Raw genomic sequence first — 24,531 nt, 5'->3', positions numbered from 1 at the left:
CCTGGGAAACACACAAACCAAATCTGTTCCGTGCATCCCTGGTGCTCACTTGGTGATCCAACAAAAAAAATGTGCTCCCAGGAAAAGCAGTCATTCACTGTGCGGTTGGATTTATTCTGCTGGGTGTTAAAATCTGCAGAGCTGCAAGATAAAAAAACTTGGAGAAATCAACCTTTAGTCTAGCATGGTTTTTATCTCACCCTAAGCATGAAGGTCTTAACAGCCCCATTTTCCTTTGTATTACAAGTTCTTTCCTATGGTTAATCACCTTCAAATTCCTTAGCTGTTGATTAACCTTCGTTTTGTTTTTTTGTTTTTTGTTTTTTTTTTATGAGAGAGAGGAAAATCAATATAAAAACCTGATATCTCAAATTCATTTTTATTTTTGGAAAAGCCTTAAAACCCTCAGTAAACGAGGCTATAGGTTGAGGCTGAGCACCAGCCTGTCCTTGCCATGCTTTATTCTTAGAAGCTCCTGTTCTGGGCTTTGCCATTTGTGCCTCAGATCTGATCTAATTGTCAAAGACAAAGAACTGCTCTGGCAGCCTCTCCCAGGGATAATCTCTTATGCTGAGAAAATCTTTAGACTTAATTAAGACAGTTTTATCATTCCTGTGAACTTGCAGAGTGGCACAAAAAGGCCCTATTAATGCTTGGAAAGTCTCTCTATTCTAATCCAGTGATATTAAGCAGAGGTTTATTTCAATGAAGGTAACAACCCTCTCCAAGTGGGACTTGTTTTGCACAGGGCTGTGGATCATTCCTTTATCTCCTCTAGAGATGTAACTTGAAAACTTACTCTGCAAATAATTATTTTTACATCTTGAAAGTGGTGCTAAACTCCAGACCCCGATTGAGCTGTCATCGGGAAAGTATAAATATCCTCTGAGTTTACCTCTTAGAAGGCTTTTTTTATTTTTATAACAGTTTAACAAGAAATGTAAAGTTATGCATCTGATCAAAGAAAGCCCCCTGATGTTTTATGCAACGTGTCTGCCTTTGACTGGAACAAAAAATAGATCTGAGAGTACTTTAATCTGTTGAAAGCAGAACTGTACTTAACAGTGAGCGTCACATCTCGGATTGTTTGAAGTGACTTCGGGTTCTCTCATCTGACTTGACATTGTTTTACTTCATTGTTCGTGCATTTAACATAAAAGAAGATCATTACTATTTTAAAGTTAACACAAAGAAAGTAGTCATGATCAACAGCAAAGGTTCCCAGTTCCTTGTCTGTGGGTTTTGGGGACGCTGTTTGTGAGTGACTCTGTGTATGCTCTGTGTGTACAGTTATGTATTTATGTTGAATTACTAGTGCTCTACATTGTGGTACTAAAGAGCTGGAGGACAGTGTTGTGTAAACAACAGAAAGACTCTTTCAGGTCTTCACTTGGGTTTGCAAATTTGGGCTTGGATTCTTGCAGAAAGATTAGTGCTGTTTTCTGGTGGAGTTTACACACCGGTTGAACATGGAGCCTTCAGTAAAAGGGAAAATGTGTGAACTTTAGAAACTTGCTTTTGGCTTGAGACTGCTCATCACTTCCTCTCCAGTGATCAGAGTCTATTTTATTGACTCTCAAACAGAGCAATTTGGAGGATTTGCTTCCACCTGGATACCCTGCAGCTCACAGGCACAGGGTGCCCAGTGAAGCTGTGGCTGCCCCTGGATCCCTGGCAGTGTCCAAGGCCAGGTTGGACAGGGCTTGGAGCAACCTGGGACAGTGGAAGGTGTCCCTGCCCATGGCAGAGGGTGGAACAAGAGATTTAAGGTCCCTTCCAACCCAAACCGTTCTGGGATTCTGCTGCCCATCCTGGACAGCATCAGGCTATAGCAGAGGGGTTTGCTGGCAGGTGAGGAATGGAAATGGCACAGGGGTGTTGCACTCCTGGGGGAGGCTGAGTGTGCCTGGGGATTGACTCCATCCCATAGATGTCCCCTGCCATGGGCCCTGGGGGATGGCTGTGTGCTGCCTGTGAGGCACCTTTGCTGCTTTTCAGATCACAGCTTTCTTACAGTTCTGGGTCATGGTTGATCCAGATATGCCAGCCATGATATTGGGAAGTTCAGCTCCTGCTTCTTCAGGCTCTCCCCTTCCTACCCTCTCATTTTCTCCATCAGCCTTTCATTCCAACCAGCCATTTAATCCTGAAGAAAGACTTCTGGACAAACCATTCCTTGAAACTCATCCCCCCTCCAGTGAAAAGTTCTGACCTCAAATGATCTGCAGGGAAGGAAGATGCTTTGCCAAACCCCTCCCCATTTGCTCTACTCCGTGTTTACTCCTTAGGAGTAAAGTCTTAGGAGTCTTAGGAGCCTTTAAGCACAGACCACAACAGTCTGTGGGGTCTGTGCCTGCCCAGTGCAGGGACACTGCCCCCTGTTCTGTGACAGTGGCTTCCTTTGAGGACAAGGATTTGTCCATATCCAGCCTTTGACCATCCCACTCTGACTGCTGCAGATACCAAAGGGAAAGACCTGGTAAGGAGTTGCTGGCCTGCCACAACCAAAATCTGCTGTACCTTTAGGTATTCCAGCAGTTCTGGTCCAGTTTTGTGGCTAAATTCCAGATGTTGGACAGGTAACAGAGAGGTGGTGGGGATAAAACATTCTTTAGTGCACAATTAGAATAAAACCAGAGCAAATGAAGACCAGTCAAGTTTCTGTCCCTGCACCTTGTACCTGGATCATCCTGTGGGTTTTGCCATTGCTTTTTTTGATCTGCTTGAGCTACCATTGCATGGCATGAGAATTCTCTTTTAACTTGAGAATTCTTCCCAATCAGGAAGTAATTATAATCATAGACTGAAATATTAAATGGAACAACAATCACAGTTGTATTTATTTTTTATTGCAGCATATGTTTCTCTCCTGAGTTTTGGAAGATGTTGCTGCTTCCTCTTCAATCACAGAAAGGAATGAGCCATGACATTTCTTTTTAATGAAAATGCTGATCTAGTGTTATCTTTGTAGAGCTAAATGAAAAGCTTCTAAGGCTGACTTGGTTGAGTACATTTATGGTTTAGCCTGGGGAGTACTGATTTAGTGCTGGTGAGAAGTTTGATATCTTTCTTCATGTTGAGGCTGATTTTTAAGAGCCAGGGAAAACTTGGCCTGCTTGGTATTTGGTAGGATGATATTATATTGTAAGAAAATCCAACTGTTGAGCAGTGACGTGTGTCTGTTTAAAAGAATAGTTTTCTGCCAAAAGGGAAGCAGTGCTCAGCTTTACCTTTATGGAAGGGAATGGATCATCCAAGATGATGTGTGGATTGTTGTTTGGGGTTTTTAGGGTACTCCAGAGTGGTTCCTGTTTGGGTTTTTCTTTAGTTATTACATTTTATTTTTAGGAAGGACAATAATATAGAGATAAAACCAGTTGTCCTGTTTTTCCCAGCTCTCCCTCAATCTGCAAGAAAAATCTGGTTAGTCTCTCCCACATCAGGGATATGATCTTTCTGAAGAAGTGGGAGAGACTCTAAGAGTGGCACCCAATCTCTAAACAAGCCAGTCTCCATCAGAGGTTCTTAGGTGATTTAAAGAGGGAATATTTAAGTGTCTGGCAGGAGCTGATTTTCTGCTGTTTGCAGTAAAGTGACTGCAGCAGTCCTTTCTCAGGGCCCAATGTGCAGAGAGGTGTTAAATACAGAATTTTCCTTGGCTTAGTGGCTCACAGAGAGTGGGTTTTCAATAAATAAAACACTTTTCTTTCAATAAACAAAACAAAGCACACAAACACCGTGCCAAAGGACTCCAAATAATGTGTGGTTGGCCTGGGGAAATTGCCATTTTAGAGAGCAGAACAGTGCTGCTTTTAATGCAGGTGCCCAAAGCCATTGAGACTGGCTGGGCTCTCTTCATTTAAGTGGTTTCATAGCCCATTATCAAATAGTAACTGGGAAGGTGAAAAAAAACCACAGTGGTATGTTTTGTCGCTTGAAATTTCAAAGCTTTCATGCTTTAAAAAAAAAAAAAACCAGATTATAGGAATAAGGTTAATTAACAGATTAATTAACAGAAAAAATAACAGATTATAGAAAGAAAAATTGACTTCTACAGATTTAGAAGCCTTAGAGGTGTTTTAAGAAAAGACCAGCAAATCCAGTGCAACAAGGAGAAAAATCCTTCCTGCAAATCCTTCAAACCCTTTCCTCTCACATATTCAGCATATTTCTATTTAGAAACTATTTTTGGTGTGTTTCAAAGACTTTCTGGATTGTTTTAAACTAATTGCAACAAGTTGGGGTAGTACCTTTAGAGGAACACCCAGGTTTTAGTAATTTTTTACTTATCCAAAACATCTCCTTGAACTTAAATTTCCTCATGCAAATGGGTAGGTGGTGAGACTTTTTAGCCTTTCAGAATTAAGAGAGAAACATCTATTTCTAATTTTTCAGTTCAAGCAGTTTTACCTTCCTTCAGGTGATTTCAGTTTTTGCCTCTGCATTTCAAATATAATAAAAGTTTTCTTTCATTTTGGTTCTCTGCCCTTCTCTTTTCCTATATTAGATTTTGCTGGCATGGATTTGGTCACTGGTGTGTGTTGCCAGGGCAGCTTTTCCCCTGGATGTGGCTGGAAGGAGCTGGAATGGGATGGAGCCAGGCTGGCTCCCTGGAGAGGCATTTCCTGAACTCTGTGCTCCCAGCCAAGGATGCAAAGTTATGATAATCTGGCTTTAGGATGGGAACAGAATCCCACCAGCTCCTTGAAGAAATTCCCTGCCTGAAAAGGATAATATATATAATGATATAGGCAGTGTAGCCCTGGAACATCTTTTCCCCCTCATCTGGTAAATAATGGAAAAATCCCTCCCCTACCTTCCTGAAATTTCAAGTCATGGGGTTTTTCATCCCATAAATCTCCTGGTTGATGTGGTTGTTGCCAGTTAGAATGAGACAAGCTCTTGTACATCCTTGCTTTTCTGCCCATCTTGGCATCATTTTCTTCAGATATATGTCAATATTTTTCTATTACATTATTATCTGCCTCCTATTTCCAGCTGTTGTTCCACGTGGCCTTAAAACATTCCTGTTCCCACACATGTTCTTTTAGAATAATAAAATCATGAAGGTGAAAAACCTCTCAGATCATCCAGTCCAAGCAATCTTTCCAGACTCCTCAGTCCTGAAATGACATCAGTAGGGATACAAGAACATGTTTTGGTGTGGGGTATGTGTGTTATAGAGGTAAAAATTATACAGATAAATATTATGCTCCACAGGAAACTTTTGAACTGCATAGCTTTAGCCATAAGTCATAAAGTAACCAATTATTACCAGTTTTTCTCATTGCAGCTAAAAAATTCCAAAGGAAAAACAGGAAGAAAAGAGAAGTGCTTCTGTTTGGACAGGTTCAGCCTATTTTAGGGAAGTTTCTTTGACTTTCTTTCACTGACTCTACTCCAGTAGCTGTTACTGGCAAAGATGTGTTTCTAAATGCCATATTAAATACATAAAATATATATATAAATATATAAATATACATGGCACATATTTCTCGTGAGGTTCTGCTCTGGTATCTGCTGGTTTCATGCAGCAAATTATTTTTCTGCTCTAGATTAACAAAGCTGCAACACTCAGTGCCAGGGGCAAATCCTGATGTATCTGCACTCCTGGGTCAGGGGGGTGATGAATGGTGAGAGCTTTGCAGGGCACAGTGTCCAAATAATCCCATTCCCCAGCTGGAATATAGAGAATATCACTAAAAATACACAATACTTCATGCTAGTTTGCCCTGGGAAGATGTGGGGTTTTTTTTGGCAAATGAGGAAAAGGGGATTCTGGTGGGATTAATAGGTTTGTGGATGATGTAAACTCGACAGAAGGTTGTACCAAACTCTGTCTTTTCTTTCTGGAACCATCCATCTTTGCAACTGGCTGTTGTCCTGGTCTGAAATGCCCCTTCCTCTGCAGCCCATGGAGTGTGGGGTGATTTCATGGGATGGAAATGCCCTGAGTGACCTGGAAATGTGTTTGTTCTCCCCAGCTCTGGGTGTGGAGTTGGGGGATCCTCATCACCCTCTCCTTGCAGGCCCAGTAATCCCACAGGAGCTTGGCCAAACTCCAGAGAGCTCCCTGGGGCAGATTGGGACACTTGACTGGGGTGAGGCTGAAACTGGACTGACAGGACCCTCAGCAAGACAATTCCACTTTTCCAAGGTCCTTTGTGCTCCACAGGTGCTCATAGTTGAAATGTCTATCCAGAATTCCTTCAGATCCAGAGAAGCAAAAAAAAAAAAAAATCAAACCAAAAGACGAAAAAAACCCAACCAAAAGCAAAACAGAAAACAAAACAAAGGAAATCGCCCACAAAACAAACAAAAAACCAACCAAACAAAAAAAAAACCCAAACAAAAAACCTCAACCTGTTACTTTTGAAATTCCAGCAGTCCCATTTGTATGATGTCCTGAAGTCCTAAATTTGTCGTATTTGCCATTTATTCCCTCCATCCTTGCTCTGATGTGACCCTGTTGAGACACCATTAGCAGAGCAAGGATGTGAGATGGTTTTCCTGATGGGATGTCAGAAGGAAAAAGGGAATACACAAAGGAGGAGGGATTTTTGCCTAAATAGAAGCTTCATTTTCATCCCACCTTTCAACTAATTTCAATAAGCACAATAAAAAAATAGAAGGTAAAATAAGGAGGGAAAAAATACATTTTACCAACCACCTTAAGTCTGAATTTAGAGTCTTTTATATCTGGTAACATAAAGTACAAGTGAATGGCAAAGTAGCAGCAAATCCCTAGAGCAGGCCCACATTGCATGTTTTATGAAAAAGATATGATGCAAACAAGCAGCTGATTAATAATTAGTGGAGGTGATTTGCATTTTTACAAAAAAAAAAATCACCTTTGCACAATTCTAGGGGAAGGAAAATAATTATAAAAATTCAGTTTTAGGGCTGCAATAACATAAAGGCACCTCAGTGTAGATATGAAAATGTTGTCTTGGTTGGTTTGTCAGCCACAGCCTGAGCTTCACTTCCCTGTTTGGCTCCTCCTCATGTTAAAAAGGTTGGAAATTCCAGGAAAATACAACAACCCCACTTGTAAGGAAAAGCTACAAATATAGGTCAGGGCCTAGTTTAGCCAAAAGATGGTGCTAATGTATTTATGGAGTTGGTTAGAGCCAAAACTGAGCAGGGAAAACACAAAATTCACCAAGCTCTGCTGCATTTTAAATAATGAATGAGCATTTTTATTTACAGTAAGCCATGGTGAATGTAAACAATTTTGTTTTTACAGATAACATTCAGCTTCTCTGAACGGATTATTAGATATTAGCAGCTTGGTGGGATATTACAGAACTAAAGAGGATAAATGAAAATATACTTGGATGGTAACCCTTAAATTTCACAATTATATTGCAATTTCTGAGACCAGCCTCTCATTAAAAAAAGAAAAGTGATTGAAACTGCACAGAAAGTACCAGAAATATGTAAGCAGGATAAGAGACAAACTGTACTTTCTTCCTGGCCAGATTTTCATTTTTACCTTGATTTATATTAGTTTAGAGTTTACTCAGATTTCATCCCTGAGATGCAACAGAGTTTTGGAAATCCTGCTAAGCTCCACATTTCCAAAATCCAAAATTCCCTCATAATACTGGAGAGGAGCACTGTCACTTGTTGGCAGAGAGTTGCAGTCTCTCAGATTCTCTGTGGGTTGGAATTTTTCCTGTGTCCTCCAAGAATTCTGCTGTCAAATCCTGGAGGAGGAAATGCTGGCACAATGTGTTCTCTCTCCTGTCACACAGAAGGTTCTTCAACCATTCCACCTGCACATTTCACTTTCTGATTTTTAAATTTCACCAGAGCACACTAAAATTTAAGCAAAATATACTCCAGGGGCAAAATAAGCAGAATATAATCCTATAACTCCTCCCCTCTCATAGCCTGCACTGAGCTTCTAGATTTTTCTGCCTTGCTCTTATTTATGATGGCCAGGAACTGATGCAGAGCTGATAGCAAAAACAGGGAAATATTTTATGGAAAACAACTCCTCCACATCCTTTTACCCATTTTGGGGGCATTTTGTGAGGAATCCTGCCTGCCTGTGTGGGCATTCCCCAGCTGATGATTCAGAAGTTGTGCCTTGCATTGTTGGGTTTCACCTTTGATTTTTAAGGTAATTTAAACTCTAGCAGGTGACTTCCCAACCTTGTTTTTTCCCCATCCCTTTGGTTGCTAAGCAGTGTCAGCATCTTCTCAGACATGGTTGCTCTACTTTTTTTTTTTTTTATTTGGAAAGAGGGAAAACCCAACACTTTCAAGATTTACTGGTGCCTTCCTCTCAGCAGGAATGTAACCCCCAGAGCTGGTCAGCAGCCATGGAATAAAAAATGATGAGCCATTTCCCAAAAATTTGGCAGCATTACTCTGGGTTTTGCTTGGTTATTGCTTCCACTCTGGGTTTTAATTAATAGCTGCATTTTTGACAGGGAGGAAGGGCAGACAAACAGTTTTGAATCATCTGAGCCTTTAAGGATGAAAAGTGGTCACATAGACTGATTTGTGGTAGTGACTCACAACTTTTTGAGATTTCTGGCCTCAGAGCAGAAGTTCTGTGTATTTAGCAAGAGGGCTAATTGCTAAATTTGAGCTAAATTCATAGATATCTACATCATAGACCTGTGTTTTCCTCCAGATCCATGTTAAGCCAAGCTGACCAGGTTCAGGAGGTGATAATTTCACACCCTGACTTTCCCTCTGGAGGTGTGGCCTCAATTGTTATTTCTGTTTTGTTTGCTTTGCAGACTTGTCAGTCTTTAATTGCAGTATCTGATGATAAATATAACCAAAACTGCTTCTACAGCTTCATATTAGATTTTTATTTTTTTTAATTGAGTGCACAGAAACTGCCTCAGCATCTCTACCCCTGTCAGTGTTATTAATGGAAGGAAGAATTTGTGTGGAACAAACTTTGACTTTTCCTCATTACGGCCCAAAGGAATTGTTATCACAAACAGGCAACAGAAAAGATATTGAGCATCAGGAAAAAAAATGTGAAGGGATATCTCAGGTTTTAAGGCTTGTACATGGCAGAGACTAAAAATACTCATGAACATCTTTTTCCTGACTGCAAAGGGTAAAACTTCCCTATCTGACTTCTCACAGACCAGATCAAATGCTTATAATAGAAAATGAACATAAATTCTAAAACAGTTTGGAAATTGAAAAGATTGATTTTCTTTATGTATGTGGCAATTTCTTGGGATAAAGAAGCCATAAACCATAAATATGCACTACTAGAAATGGTGTACATTGTTTTCTTGTGATGGCATTTTCAACAATGCAAAACAAAAGCAGAATGATATATGGAATTTAAATCCAGGGGTGTTATTAGGCTTTTCAAATGAAATTATGGCTGACTAAAACGCCCTCAATTCTACCTAAGGACATTCACTCCCTTCATTTAAATATTATTACTTTTGAAACACATATAAATGTCTGCATAAGTTGAGTTTTTTATTATTTAAATTCCTGTAGATGAGTGGCAAGTTTCTGGTTGCTACCTTTAGATTTCTTCAATCAGAAATGCAGGGATTTGTCACAGACTTCTTTTATGAAAAATCCTTTCCTTAGGATTTTTCCTCCTGAGAAGATGAGAGGCCTCAGGAACAAAATGTTAACAATGGTTATCTGCTGCTGTGGAATGCAACAGGTGCATCTGTGATTAGCCCATGTTAGTTGTTTCTAATTAATGGCCAATCAGAGTCAGCTGGCTTGGACTCTCTGTCCCAGACACAAACCTTTGTTATCATTCCTTCTCTTTCTATTCTCAGATAGCCTTCTGATGAAATCCTTTCTTCTATTCTTTTAGTATGGTTTTAATAGAATATATATATCATAAAATAATAAATCAAGCCTTCTGAAACATGGAGTCAGATCCTCGTCTCTTCCCTCATCCTAAGACCCCTGTGAACATGGTCACAGGGATTTGCCTGAGTTTGTGTTCTACCTCCATGGCTTCTTTATGATTGGCAAGGGAGGAGTGAATTGGTTTTTCTTTCCCTATGTGCTGCAGCTCCTGCTCCTCTGCAGCCTGACCTGGAACAGGAGCTGGGCCTGCACAAATGAGATGGAATGGCAGCAAATCCAGGTGGGAAATGGGCAATGTGTGTGCACTGAGAGCCATTCACACAGAATTACAGGCAGTACTGAACCTTCTCTTTTAGGCTGTGTTTAAGCTGATTTAGGAAATACAAATGGTGACAGTGTGTGCCCAGAGACTTTTGCTGGATTTCAGAGAGGACTGTGACTGCAGAGCTGATTTGGGTCCAAAGCTGTGGATACACACAGAGCATTTCTGCATCCTTGACATCTTTATAGTCTTTTTAAGTCAGGTGCAATGTGTGCCCTGTATGAGAAGGGAGTGAAATTGTAACCAAAAGCTATTAAAATGACATTCTGATAATTTTATTGGACACAATAGCTCAGGGCAGTGGTCAAGGCTGCCAGAGCTCCAGGAGCCTTGTCTTGCCCACCCTGTGAGGAGAACTCTTTGCAAAGAGGATGTTCAGGAGCCCCCAGGCAGGGTAAAGACTTCTCTGAACTATTTGAGGAAGGTTTCCTTTCTTTCCTTGCTCCACCAGAGTGCCCCTGACTGCCCTCTCTTGTGCCTTTGCCTCAGCCCACCCTTCTCAGAGCTGTGCCATCCCAAGCACTGCCTGCAGTGGAGTCCAGCCTCCCTCCCTGTGCCCACCTTCCCTGCTCTCCTGGTGCCCTGTGGCCATCCTGCCTGCCGCCAGCCACTCCCATCTTGTCCCTGGCATTTTGGAGATGCCTTAGCCCCTTCCCAGGCTGTGACCACCTGGATGTCCCTCTGTCCTGCCCTGGAATCCCTGCAGTCTGTCCTGCTGCTGCTGCTGTGCCTCCTTTGATGTGAGAGTGGCAGCTCTGCAGTGAGAGCTGTGGTGGCCATGGCCGTGCTGGGAGGGACAGCTGCTTTCTGTCACAGCCTGCAGGTGTTGTGTTGAGCCCAGAAAAACAAAATGAATCAGTAATTAAGATTTATGAAATAATTGTCTCACAAAAGCCCGCTGAAAAGGAGAAGCCATGATAAAAAGGCTGAAAGGAAAGGGATTGCTTGTTGCTGGGACAACTGAAAACGTAGCAGCAGGTAAGGCTATTGCTGATGGGCTGAAAATCTGAAATTTAAATGTTCTCTGCTTTCAGTGAGTGCCACAAGTGAATTTTTCTGCATGCCTGACCTGCTTTGTAGTCGGCTGGCGTGGGATTGTGACTTGCATGTAGCTTCATTTGCTAATGCAAACCCCAGTGTTGGTAATGCCTGCCTGAGTGATGCTTCACTGCCCTTCTCAGACTCCTGTTGGAGTGAAACACTGACTAAGATGATCTGAGCTCCTCTGTTGCCACCTGAATCTGTGTGCAACTGGGCTACTTTCAATTATAGAATACTGAAAGCTTTGAATTCCTGCTCCAGACGAGTTATTAACGTCGGTATCACACTGTGATAAAACCACATTTTTAATCTTGCAGTACTTAAGGTACATAAAGCATCACTGCTGCTTGAGATTTACTGGCTTCCCACTGCTCAGGTTCACTTTGTCAGCAGCAGAGGAAAGTCAGCTTTGAGCTCACAGGTAAAATGGAAAGAACTGGAAGAAGTTGTTGTTCAAAAGCTCTTCTGTGGGTGAGGGGAAAATTACAGAGTTAGTACAAATTGTCTGCTTTGCTTAATTAAAAACAAAACAAAAAAGGCAAAACAACACACTCCCCTCAAATCTCAACAACTTATGGGAAGTATAGAAACATTGGTAATGGTTAAGAAATTATCAAGTCTTATCTCTTCACCAGTTGAGGTTATCTTTGGTTCCTGTGGATGCAATTTTGGCCTTAATGGCAAATTCTTTCCTAGGAAATATGAGAGGAGAAATGGTGCTTTAACCCAAGACTGTTGTAGTCTGGGTATTGGAGAGCTGAGCTGAGGTTGGGCACCCTCACCTCAGCAGCCTGGAAAACTCAAGTTTTGGATTATCCAATTTATGCTCAAGCTCTTAAAGCTCCTCCTGCTTTTCCCTTGCTCCAAAGGCTTTCTGTCAATGTTTTTTGTTTTTTTTTTTTTTTTTTTGCTGCACAAAGCTTTGGCTGACCCTTTTGGGGGGTTTTGCAGAGCAGATTAAATCATGGGCTGCTCTGCTGGCAGGGCTTTAGGTGTTGGTGAAGGCTCAGGGAATGTGTGACTGCAGCAAATTCCCCTCTCCTGCTCCCTGCTTGGACACCTGTGGGCACAGAGGTTAATATTCCAGGGGATAATTGGGTATTTCAGCACCAGCACCCCACTATTTAGTAGAAGCTTTTTATGAAATGATGCAATTTCATCACCTCTGTGTGCTTTTTTTTTTTTTTTTTTTTTTTTTTTTTTTTTTTGACAGCCAGTGTTAGAGCCAGCCTTTGCTGGTGTAAATAGGCATTAAAACTGCTTTAATTACTCTGCTTTACCCCATGGAGGCTGCTGGGACTTTGGCAGCTTCTCTTCAGTGAAACCTAATTACTGCACAGGCACCAATTTTCTCTTCACAAACCACCTGACCTTGTCAAGCAGGTTCATTGCTGACCACAATCTGCTCCCCAAACTTCCAGCCCTGGAAAAAAGGTGATTATAGGCACAACTTTCTACACAGGAGTTAATTTAAGTTTTCCCTGGCTTGCACAGGAAGGATGTTTCCCACCAGGCAGTGCAGGGAGAATTGGACACTGGGACATTTCAGCCAAAATAAATTTACTCTCAAAGCTGATTAAATTTCAGAGTTTTGGAGCAAGACATGATAACCTTCAAATATCTCAGCTATTTTCTGCAGGTTGTAAAATTTATATATTGTTTTATGCAAATAGCCGTCCATTTAATGGAAGGACTTGTGGGCTGTGAATGTTTTTAGATCTAGTTTGCTGTAGTAAGCTGGTGTCACACTACTACAGATTTTCAGATATTTTGTCTAAAGCAGGTACATCTGAAAGAAACAGAAGAGCAGGATCTACAGAAAGTGCAGAAAAACATCAGAAACCAAAAGAGAGAGAGGTTTTGTGATGCCCACAGCATGACTCCAGCTTTTATCTTTGCAAAGAAATAATATATTCACAATATCACATTGTCTTTCCTTTGAGGGGGTTTCAAACATGCCCAGGGAAGGCTCCTACTGTCTGATAACTCTAATTATCAAACTCTATCCAAAATTAACCTTGGCTGCTCTTGCAGTCTGAGGCTTTTCAATATCCAGTTTGGGGAGCACTGTGGATGCACAGGAGCACAGTGTCTGTGGCTCCATCACATTCCTTGGAAAAATGTCTTCATGTGGGATTATGTGCATGTTTTGGGATACAAAGGGTGACCCGAGCAGGTTGTAAAGGATGGTTTAAATCAAATGGTTGAGGAAAATGGAAATTGAGGTTTCTTTATTCCCTGTGTTGCAGAGGAGGAAGGGCTGGATGGAGGGACAGGGAGAACTCTGGAGAACTCAGCTTCAAAACAGAACTCAAGTATCCTGAGTATAATAACGTTTTAATCAATAGTTTTGTTGGGTGCCTCCTATGAGCAGCTGCACGCATCCATCTCAACCCTTTTGGGAGTCACATTCATTCCACACTTCCACAGTGCCTGGCTGTGTCACTGTGGTGTGTTCCAAAAATTATGTACCCCACAGGCACTTTGGTTTGCTTATTCCTGCATTCCAGGCAAGCTAATATTAATTATAGCTGGTCTCTAGTTAAATACTGAGTGGTAAATTCATAATTCATAAGTGTCAGAGGCCTCTAAATTGGCTGCAGCTCCCCAGCATTGATTTGGGGAGCACCCTGATAAACCATTTTGTCTCACAGAAAGGAAGCAGCTTGTCAACTCTTTGCTTCATATGTGGGACAGGTAATGCTTGCTCTGTGCACAGGCTGCCAAGTTGAATTTAAATTTACAGGCATTAAATTAATATCTGCATGGTTGCAAACATCAGATCAAAATATTCTCAGAGAATTTAAAGTTGGAAATAAAATATGCATTTGAGCAGGCACATATCTGTGTGGGCTTTCCAGGTGGCAAATCTTCAGTGGGTGAATCCAGAGCCCCTTGGCAGCCCACTCTTGAAAGAGTGCCAAATTTCATCCAGATCTGTGTGGGATTTCATGGTTTTTTATAGCCCCTAGTGCATTATTTTGCTGTGGCTACCCCACAAAACCCTGTTACCAATGCACGAGTCTGCTTTGAACTCTGGGTCGCTCTCTTATTTCATATTCCATGGTATTTTTCTCTATTTTGGAAGAGGTTTGTGTTAGGCAAGGCTTGAGAGAAAGATTTGAGTGTTTAGTTGTCCACTTTACCCCCTTACTGGATTTTATTCACTCTGTTCCTGAGTAGGAGGAGAGAAGGAGCATTTGTGCATTTGATTTTTTTTTATTTACTGCTATTGTTGAATAAATTATATTAATTGATAATATTGATAAATTAAGCCAGCAAAATACACAGAGATTGGCAGATTTGAGGTTCCAGATCTGTATTCTTCCAGGATCAGGACAAGTTACTGGATTTATAGTTACTAAAGGAAAAAGTGATGCCATGGGATAGATAAGGCATGTGTTCTAATGCTTTTTTTTTGTTCCAGTAATATCTTGGACATCAGTGCTCAGGATTTTTCTTTGCATCTGAGTGTTGCCAGTGGCAGCCAGCCTGGCATTAGCCAGAAATGGACACTCCCTGAGGATCTGCTAATGGGTGGAAGGGATGCTGAGCAGGGTGGGTGAGGCTCTCCTGCCCTGGGATCACAGAGAGAGCAGCTACAGGAAATCAGGATTTCCCTCCTGTCCCGGGATAAACCCAAAATGTCTCTAATTTTCTTGTAGCCTTTGCTTTCTTTTCAGTCCCACAGTGGGGATGGCTAGCTGTAGTTTCAATCTGCTATTAGGAGGTCTTTAAGAAAACCAGAGTTTCTTGCGAAATCCCCCTTCTGGCTTTCTTGTGAAATGAGAGCAGCAACGATAATGACCCCGCAAAATTTTTATTTCTTTTATGTTTCATTTATGGCCTTTTTGTCCAAGCCAACTTTTTTATAAGTGCTTGGGGCAAAAGCACTGATGGCAGTAAATCACAGGACATTTTCTCTGCTCCAGGGTGTTCCAGGGAAGTGCTGATGCCCTGGGCAACATCCCTGCCAGGGATTCAAAGGCTGATCTCCGTCCGCCTCCCTGTGTGAGGGTGGGACATCCCCTCCAGCCTTGCCAGACCTGAGTTTAACGAGGAATGGAATGAGCTCCTGTGCTAGGCACAGAAACACTCTCCAAACCTCTCAGAGGTTTGAGAGAGGAGGGCTGCTTGAAGTAGATGCCCCCCCAACATCTGAGGGATGAAGGGTTTGGAGTGGAGATGGACACCTTGGCTTTAAAGGCCTTTCTTGGGCTTTCTTGGCTCCCTGAGTTGTCCCAGAGCAGCTGCCCTGCCAGGACAGTGCTTCTAATTATTAAATTATATTTAATTCCTTCTTTCACCTCTGGCTCCAGACAGGGTTTTTTGGGGGCTCATTCATGAACCCATCCTGGGTGGTGTTAAATCCTCCTGTCCTGACACAGATTGTGGAGCTCCTGACCCGAGTTTTCTTCTCACGTTGCTATTTCAGAGGAAATTAAATTGCCTGGAGAGAGTTTTAAACCTGGCTAATGCAGAGTGCTCAGCTCCTCAGTCTCTTTTTTTAAGGCAGTGAAAGCTGTCATTTGTGTTAAAATCAAGTGGGATGTGAATCTCCAGGTTTCAGTAAATTATTCCTGTCACTTGGTCTCTGACTTCTGCATTTGTGCTTCTCTGAAACTTATTAAACATATCTGAAAAACAGAAGGGAAAGCAGCACAGGTCACAGTAAATGATGTTGTTTATATTTTGTTGTGACTAGGAGAGGCAGTAAATTAGTCTGGGCTCCTCACATCAGGGAGACTTTGGATGACATTGAATATGTGAGTGTCTCTCTGCAGGGACACGGTGTGCTGCCTCATTTCCTAACTTTTATCTAATTCTGAATGAAAAGGAATGGAAGTGTGTGATGCCTATCAGCATCAGCATTAGGACATGGATAGACAAATAACCTTGGTCTGGAGGAGAGCATGGCCTCGTGTTGGTGATGGGGAAGAAAAAGATTTTCTTCTGGTTTGTCACAATTCTCATGGCACCTTTCATAAAACACTACAATCTTTTGTCTTCCCCTCTTTTATAGCAGCCCCAGACCACTCACTAAATGTGGGGGGTTTTGCTGGTTTAGCTTTAACTGAGCTGTTTGTGGTTTTCCAGAGCAGATCAAATTGGATGGAATTGTCCTTATTACTATTCCCATTCACTCATCCCATCTGTAGGGTCAGCACAGGCAGGATCTTGCAAACACCTGAAAAAATGGTTTCTTTTTTGTTCTAAACGTGGACCATAGAAACCACACATAGAAAAGACACAGAAAGAAGACATAAACAAATCTGTGACTTGCCCGAAACCAACTGCTATTCTGGAGCCTGCAGGTGTTCCCAGAATCCTTTGTATAATGGGAGACACTTCTTTTTGCATATTATTTTCCTGAAACAAATTGAGGACTTCTTATTATTTTCCTGCAGTGTGCAGACAGAACATTCCTTCTGCTGGTTCTCCTCCTGGCTTTGGGAACTGTGCAGAACCAACCTGAGCTAGATATTTTCATCCTCAGTCTGCGATTTTGGGAACTTTCCTGAGAAAATGAATTGTGACACAATTAGTCTGCGTAACCTTTTCTATTCCTTGGCAGAATGTCTTAAATTGTATTTTGAGTGAGAAAAATAGGAGAATATACCCTTGTTTTGGAAAGAAAGGAAAGGCTTGAGTGCTTCAATCCTTGGAAATTGCTTATTACAGAGGACAGCTCCTGGTTTATTTTGTGTGTGGGTGATGTGTTTGTGCAGTTTTATGGCCTGGTTCAGGCTCATTAAAGCACCTTTGGGAGGTGTCACTTGTGAGCAGGGAGCAGGAGGGATGGAGCACAGCAAGGCCTCCTGCCTCCAGGCACTCCCTTACTCCAGCTCCTATTACTCACGATAAATCCTGGCTCTACAACATTTATCTTGCAAAATGTCCCATATTTTTGTAAAATGATTAGATTGACTGAAGAAATAGAGACCTATTTTATATGAAGATACCTTGTGAAATTAAAGTTGACAGGCGATAGCCTTTGTCTGGAGAGGCCCTTTAGAGAGAAAAGTAATCAATGGAGAAACTTCTAGGGAAATGTTAGCATAAGAATGAGTGGTTTCAAATAGTCTGCTCATAAATTCCAGCTGGACTTCAGAAGTTTGCTCAGAGATAGAGGAAATGAGGTTCTGGAATGACTTTACAATAATAATGGGAAAAGCAATCAAGCGAGTTGTGAAGATGAAATAAGTTTTGTGCAGGTAACTGTGCTATAAAATTATCATCTCATTCATTCCCTGGGAACTTCCTCATGGCCCTGTGTTTCTGTCCTAGTGGAAATTCCCCGGTGGGCAGGACTGGGGCTCTCTTGGCAGAATGGCATCCTCTAAAGATTTATTTCTCTGAAATTTCATAAAAAACTTTTAAGCTTTCAAGAATCTTTATGGATAAAGAGTGGGTTGGGGTGGCCCTGGCTGGCTGCTCTCTCACACCCCACTCCTCAACACATCCTGTTGTTGATGTGCTGGTGGAGAAGATGGGATGTAATTAGTTGATTCTTCTGCCATCGTGCCTTGAAGTGTAGAAAAAAATCCTTTATTTTTGAGCATTTCTAACTTTCTTCACAGTTGGCATCTTTAAAGGCCTCTGAGAGATGTAAACAGCAACATTGCCATTTTCCACATGAAAATAAACCTTGCCAGCTTGGTTGGAACTAATTTTCTAATTAATGGCTCCCTGATTTTCTGTCTTCCTTAGAAGCTGTGGTATTCCTGTGGATAACAGCACTTTTGTTGTTGTTAGGCTCGACTGGGTTATTTTTCCCTAGTGAGTGTCTCTTTTGATTTAACTGTAGGCACTTAGGGAGAACAATATGGAGGAGATAAATGAAAGTGCACAGAAAATATTCATTAAAAATATAGGTTCTTGTCTCACTTGCCACGGAAGAGCAAGATGCAAGATTGTTTTTCTTTAGATCCTTTCCTCACAGCCTATTAACAACTTATTATTTTTTTTCTTTTTAAACTTTCTATTTCTTTCCCCAAAGTCAGCAATGTGTTTAAGTGAGTGAAAACATTCTCCTTTGAAGGTCACCCCACTCTCAGATTGACTTGACTGCTGATTGCACTTGAGCTGGTAGCTTTAGCTCACATTAACCCCATTTGTTTTTAATTAAGAATGTCTTTTGAGCAAAGACAGTCCATCACTGCTGTCAACAGGTAAATTTTGCTCTTTAATACTGAGTCTTATATTTCAGTTTAACAGAGATGAAGCTTTGAGGGCCATTTTACTCAGACTATAGATTTTTAAGCAGGAATGCAAATTGTCTCACAATTTGCCGTGGTCCAATTTAATCTAATAGCTTTCAAAGTGAATTCTGGTAGAAACAACTCACTCAGCTGCATATTTTCATGTATTTCCTTGGTGTCCAGTGTGTATCAGGTAACATTTCTGTTCATTAACACTGACCCTGTCCTGTAAAAGCCCTTTCAGAACTGGCAGGCTCTCTTTTCCTCTCTTCCCTTTGCTAGTGGTATTCACAAAATATTGCTTTGGGGTTGGCTAATCAAACACAAACTTTGATATATGGGTTGCAGTGCTTAGAAAATGGAAAACAATAAAAATAAACAAACCCAAAGACCCACAAATTTTTGGGATAAGCCCTGGGTTTGTGTTTTTCATCAACTTACTTATTTTTTCCTGTTTTCTGGAAAAAGGAATGATTCTTTCCTGTTTTCTACATCAAAGAAGATAACATGGCGAATGTTGTCTGGGACCAATTAGCAGCAGCTCTCTGAATTAGCAGCATAGCAGTTTTGGATGATCCTGTGCCAGGACCTGTTCATGATCAAAACCCAGTTATCATTTCCATTAAACACATTCATTTTTCTGACTGATATGTTTTGGATGATGGTAAGTATCGTTGTATTGGATTGGTTCCCTATTAGTGGCAGGAATATGGCATTTCTTTCTGGTTTGGGTGCTATCAACACCATCCACTGAATCATAGAACCACAGGATGGTTTAGGATGGACTTTACAGCCCATCCAGTCCCACCCTCTGCCATGGGCAGGGACACCTCCCACTGTCCCAGGTTGCTCCAAGCCCCATCCAACCTGGCCTTGGACACTGCCAGGGATCCAGGAGCAGCCACAGCTTCTCTGGGCACCCTGTGCCAGGGCCTGCCCACCCTCACAGGGAACAATTCCTTCCCAATATCCCACTTAACCCTGCCCTCTGGCAGTGGGAAGCCATTCCCTGTGTCCTGCCCCTCCAGCCCATTTAAAACTGTTTATTTGTATTGATTGTTTCTTGTCTGTGTTGATCACATAATGCTGATTCCTTGCATAGAGCACAATTTCTGTGCAAAGAAACCAAGCAAGAAAATGTAATCCTGTCTAAAATTTTCAAGCGAAAGGGCAATAAGGGTTTTGGAGAGTATTAAAACATTTCAGATGATATTTGGCAGCTGAAGGCATACAAATTCCTAAATCTTTCTGAATTAGTAGTGATTAGTAAATATTATACATGCATTTCTAGGGTTTTTGCCTTTTCTTTTAAGCCACTTCTGTGTTCTGACAACACAAATGGAAATTGTGGCAGTTGTGACTGGAATGCTGATAACTGAAGCAGGCTCTTTTAGGCATTGGTTTTTGGGGTTCATTTGCTGGCTTTGCTTGAGCTGGATAATATCATTACTATCACATTTATATTTACACAATTAATTTGCTTTGCTTTTGACAAGATAACAGAATTTCTGACATATTTATTTTTTTTGCTCCTTTGCTTGTTATTTCCTGGCAATGGAGTAAAATTTGTTCGTGGAGTAAACCCTTTCCTTCTAATTGGAGGTTCTGCTCAAAACATCTAAATTTTTGTTATTTCATGTGTTCCCTCCTCCTCGTCCCCTCCTTGCTAGACTTTTTGATAATAGATTTTTGTTTGTTTTCTATTGGTTCTTAGGAAATCTACTGAAAAGGAAGTCAACAGTAGTAATCAAACTGAATTATAGCAAAGCTCTGGCTTTCAGTTCACAATTGCTACAGATATGGGGCCCAATTCATTATAAACTATAGGCACATAAAAGTCAAATTTCCTTTCCTTTATTTGGCTGGTTACTTGATGGTTCTTTCTTACAGGTTCTTTTTTGCAGGAAAATTTAACAGCCAAGTGCTGCCTGCCTTCATGGCAGACCCCATTGCATTAACTTTGGGAGAAACAAGTTGGAAGTGTTTCCTTCACTTTAAATCCTAGGCGTTTTTTATGTCACTTTTCTTTTTTTCCCACTTAGCACTCTGCTCCAACAGGTGTGTCTTTTACTGCCTCTCACAGCCACACTTCTAGTGCTGCTGCTGCTCTGTGCCTGCATTTGTGCTTGTTAAGGAAAAAGTGCTGGAGGCTGCCTCCAATATTTTTATTTCATCCCTGTTTTCTTATGTGCACACCTCTGCTCATGGAATCACAGGATCTCCAGACCTGGAAGGGACCCTCAAGCACCACTGAGTTAAACTCCTGGCTCAGGACACCCCAACAATCCCACCCTGTGCATCCCTGGGAGCATTGTCCAAACCCTCCTGGAGGGGGAAAGACAGGGAAAGCTCCAATCTCTGCTCCCTGTGACAGGGACAGGACCCAGGGAGCAGCTGGAGCTGTGCCAGGGCAGGGTCAGGCTGGAGATCAGGAAAGGTTCTTCCCCAGAGGGTGCTGGCACTGCCCAGGCTCCCCAGGGAATGGGCACAGCCCCAAGGCTGCCAGAGCTCCAGGAGGGTTTGGACAATGCTGCCCGGGATGCACAGGGTGGGATTGTTGGGGTGTCTGTGCAGGGACAGGGGCTGGACTGAATGATCCCTGTGAGTCCCTTCCCACTCTGCATGCTCTGGGGTTCTGTGATTCTATCCCAGCAGAGGCTGCTTGCCAACAAACATTCCCTGCTGGAGTTTCTGCACTTGCAACTGTCCCAAGGGCAGGCCCAGAGATGCTCTGCTGACATACTGGAGGGCACCTAGGGTTAAGATTAAGGTAGATTTGTAGCCACTGTATTGCCAGTATGACTTTCCAGAACCACAGAATGCTTTGGGCTGGGAGCTCAAGGATCATCCAGACCAGAGCAGCTGTGGCTTCCCTATCCCTACAAGTGTCCAAGGCCAGGCTGGACAGGGCTTGGAGCAACCTGGGACAGTGGAAGGTGTCCCTGGCCATGGCAGGGGGTAGCACTGGGTGTTCTTCAAGGTCTTTTCCAACCAAAAGCATTCCATGACTCTCTGATTCTGTTTTCTTTCTCACTAGCCGTGTGTCATGTTAAAGCAGGGACCTTCCACATCAGAAGTGTTTAAATCAAAAGCTGAGGTGGTGCTTCAGAGCCACCATTCCACGACTTCCTGATTCTATTGTTCTTTCTCACAAGCTGTGTGCCCCATTAAAGCAGGGCCCTTCCCCATCAAACTCGTTTAAATTAAAAGCTGAGGTGGTGCTCCAGAGCCATCACAGGAACTGGAAGGGCAAGGCTGGGATTTGGGGGAAGAAGGCAGCACTGGAGGCACCACTGCTTCCTTTGGGTCTGGATTTCCCTCTGAATTCCAGAACATCTCACCCTGCAGTGCACTGTGCCTGCTGTGGGAGGAAAAGATAAAACTGGGAGCCTTGCACATCCCTGAGAAGGGTAATCAGCCAAATTCACGTTTTGGAGGGGAAAAGGAAGCTCTTGCTGATAAGAAAGTGTCTCTTTGATTCTAATCTCTTTCACCTGTTGAACAATTATCGATGATTTTCATTACGGGGCTTTGTTGGCGGTGCTGTGAAAGGAGAATAATCAGGGCTGCATTAAGGTCCATGTAAAAAGCCTGTCTCTATTTGCATGGTAATGAAGTACTACCTGAGGTGTTAGAAGGAGAATCAATAGGCTAATAAGATTTTATGCAAACAATCTCAAGTAACAACCTGGGCTCACCCTTAGATAAAAGGATTTGTTTGAAATAGGAAAATACTTATAAGGTGGGTTTTCTTTCTTTAAAAAAAAAAAAATTATATCGGTGCAAATTAAAACATGAAAAAGATCTGGTTTTTTTAACTATTACAGAAAATAATTCCAATCTATCTGAATGTTGTAGAAATAATGGCCTAATCAGGCTCATTCTTTTAAGTCCTGTGTATCAATTTCATTTTTTGGTGTTGATATTTAGCCTTGAGGATGAAGGGTGTAGCACTCCACTGCTGAAGGCAAGCCATCCTGTCCGGAATAAGAAATAAAATACTAAATAATATTGCCTACAGCTTCTCAGGTAACACCCACTGACTGCACTGGGGGTAGACAGCTTCTTGAGGGAAGACCTGACCATTTGGGGACAGTGCTTAGACTGAGGGAAACACACCTCAGTATTCTGGAAAAATGTGTAGGTTTGCTTCTTTTAGCTTTGTATTGGTGACTTTATTTTATTTTTCTTTTCTATTTTAATTACAATTGATTTTTGGTATCATTTAAGCACAGGAGTGTTGCAGAAAACACATTTTTCAGCTGGGCTGTCAGGCTAAAAATTGGAATTTGCTGCAGATTTTGGAAGGAAGAGGGAGATGAGCTCTGTGTTTTCTTGGAGAGGGACACAGAAAGCTGCTGGGAACTACTGTGTCCAAACCCCTCTGAGTTAGCATGGCTATGCCTGGGAAAAATCAGGGCAAATCTTGCTTTTTATGCATTTAAGGTGCTGTATAATAAGGGACAGAAATATGGGTTCAGCTGTGTGAGGCCATGTGAAACCTCACAAAGTGTAGGGTTATCCACCACACACAAAAAATACAAATTGCAAACTCTGCTGGTTTATTAGCAAGACATGGGAAAAGCAGAGGCACCATCAGGAATCTCAAGCAAAACCAAAAGAAAATTTAGTAAAGACAGAACTAGATGATTCTCTTTTTTCTATTTTCCCAGGTAGCTCAAACATGAGAGAGGAAAACACATTTTAATCCAGAAATCTGCCTTTCCACCAAAAATCCTCATTCTCTTTTTGCAAGAAATGAGTTTTCTATATTTTCTCCAGTGCTCCTGACTGGGTTTGTTTCCACCATGGGTGCAGGAGGTGTCTGTGCCCAGCCAGGGACAAACTCTGATGGACTGTCATGAAAAGGACAGGTAGGAGAGGAAGGTTCCTTCTAACAATAAAATAGAAATGTGTCCTTTCTCAGTTATCACTTCCTTATTATTTTTTTTTATTTTTTGCTTTTTCTTTCTGATGAAACCAAGCTCCCTAAGATGTGGGCAGAGCAGCATTTCATGGCAGAGCACTTGTGAAAATGCCCCACAGTGAGATGTGTCTACTTTGAATTTCCTTGGGATGCTGCCAAGGTGCTCTTCAAGAGGGAACAAGTGACAGGAGTGCTCCTTCAGGGGAGTGGTGCTTCATTCCACTGGGAAACCGCAGGCTGTGTTGGGAAGAGGGGTTTGAACAACCCTCACAGCTTTTGGGAAATAGCTGTGGGGTTTTTTTTTGCAGTGGGGAAGAGAGTGACAAAGTGAGGATTTCTGATACAGCATTTCCAAGCTGTTGTCTCCCTCTGGGTGTTGTCTCACTGATTTCTTTTCACTCCCTTCCCTTCCTGCACACCTGTGGATTGCAGAGAAAGTGAGAGCTGTGCATTTTGAGCACAGAAATGCTGCCCTGACAGGAGGGGTCTCCTTCCAAGAGCTTCCCAGTGTTGTATTTGCTGGGAATGCCCTGATGAAGGCAGGAACGATGCACCTGACTCCATGTTCTCAGAAGGCTCATTTATTATTTTATTATACTAAATTATATTAAAGAATACTATACTATACTAAAGAATACAGAAAGGATACTTACTCACTGCTAAAAAGATAATAATGAAAGCTTGTGACTCTTTCCAGAGTCCCGACACAGCTTGGCTGTAATTGGCCAAAACATCTCACAGCAGAATCCAATGAAACAATCGCCTGTGGGTAAACAACCTCCAAACACATTCCACATGTGAGCACAATACAGGAGAAGCAAATGAGATAAGAATTGTTTTCCTTTTCTCTGAGGCTTCTTATCTTCCCAGGACAAAAATCCTGGGCGAAGGGATTTTTTCAGAGAATGTGAATGCCACATCCCAGCACTAAACCCCACACTTTTGGGAACAAAAGGCAGAGTATCTGAGCTCTGTGTGCTGGGGCTGCTGGACATTGGCAGGGACACATTCCCATGTCTCTGTTGGCTGCAGGCAGAGAACTACATTTCCCTGACTCTCTGGCATAATGGTGGGGTGCTGATGCTTTTTATTTGGGCTTTTTAGCTCAAATCTGAGTAAAATTGAAGAGAAGGCAGATGGGATGGAAGAAGAGATTTTGCCTGGCATGTTGTTTTTCCATCAGCTCTCTCCACAGTTTTGTTTACTGAAAACAATAT

The sequence above is a fragment of the Melospiza georgiana genome, chromosome 9 (genome assembly GCF_028018845.1).
Source record: "Melospiza georgiana isolate bMelGeo1 chromosome 9, bMelGeo1.pri, whole genome shotgun sequence".
NCBI lineage: Eukaryota > Metazoa > Chordata > Aves > Passeriformes > Passerellidae > Melospiza > Melospiza georgiana.
This window is presented reverse-complemented; position numbering follows the sequence as displayed.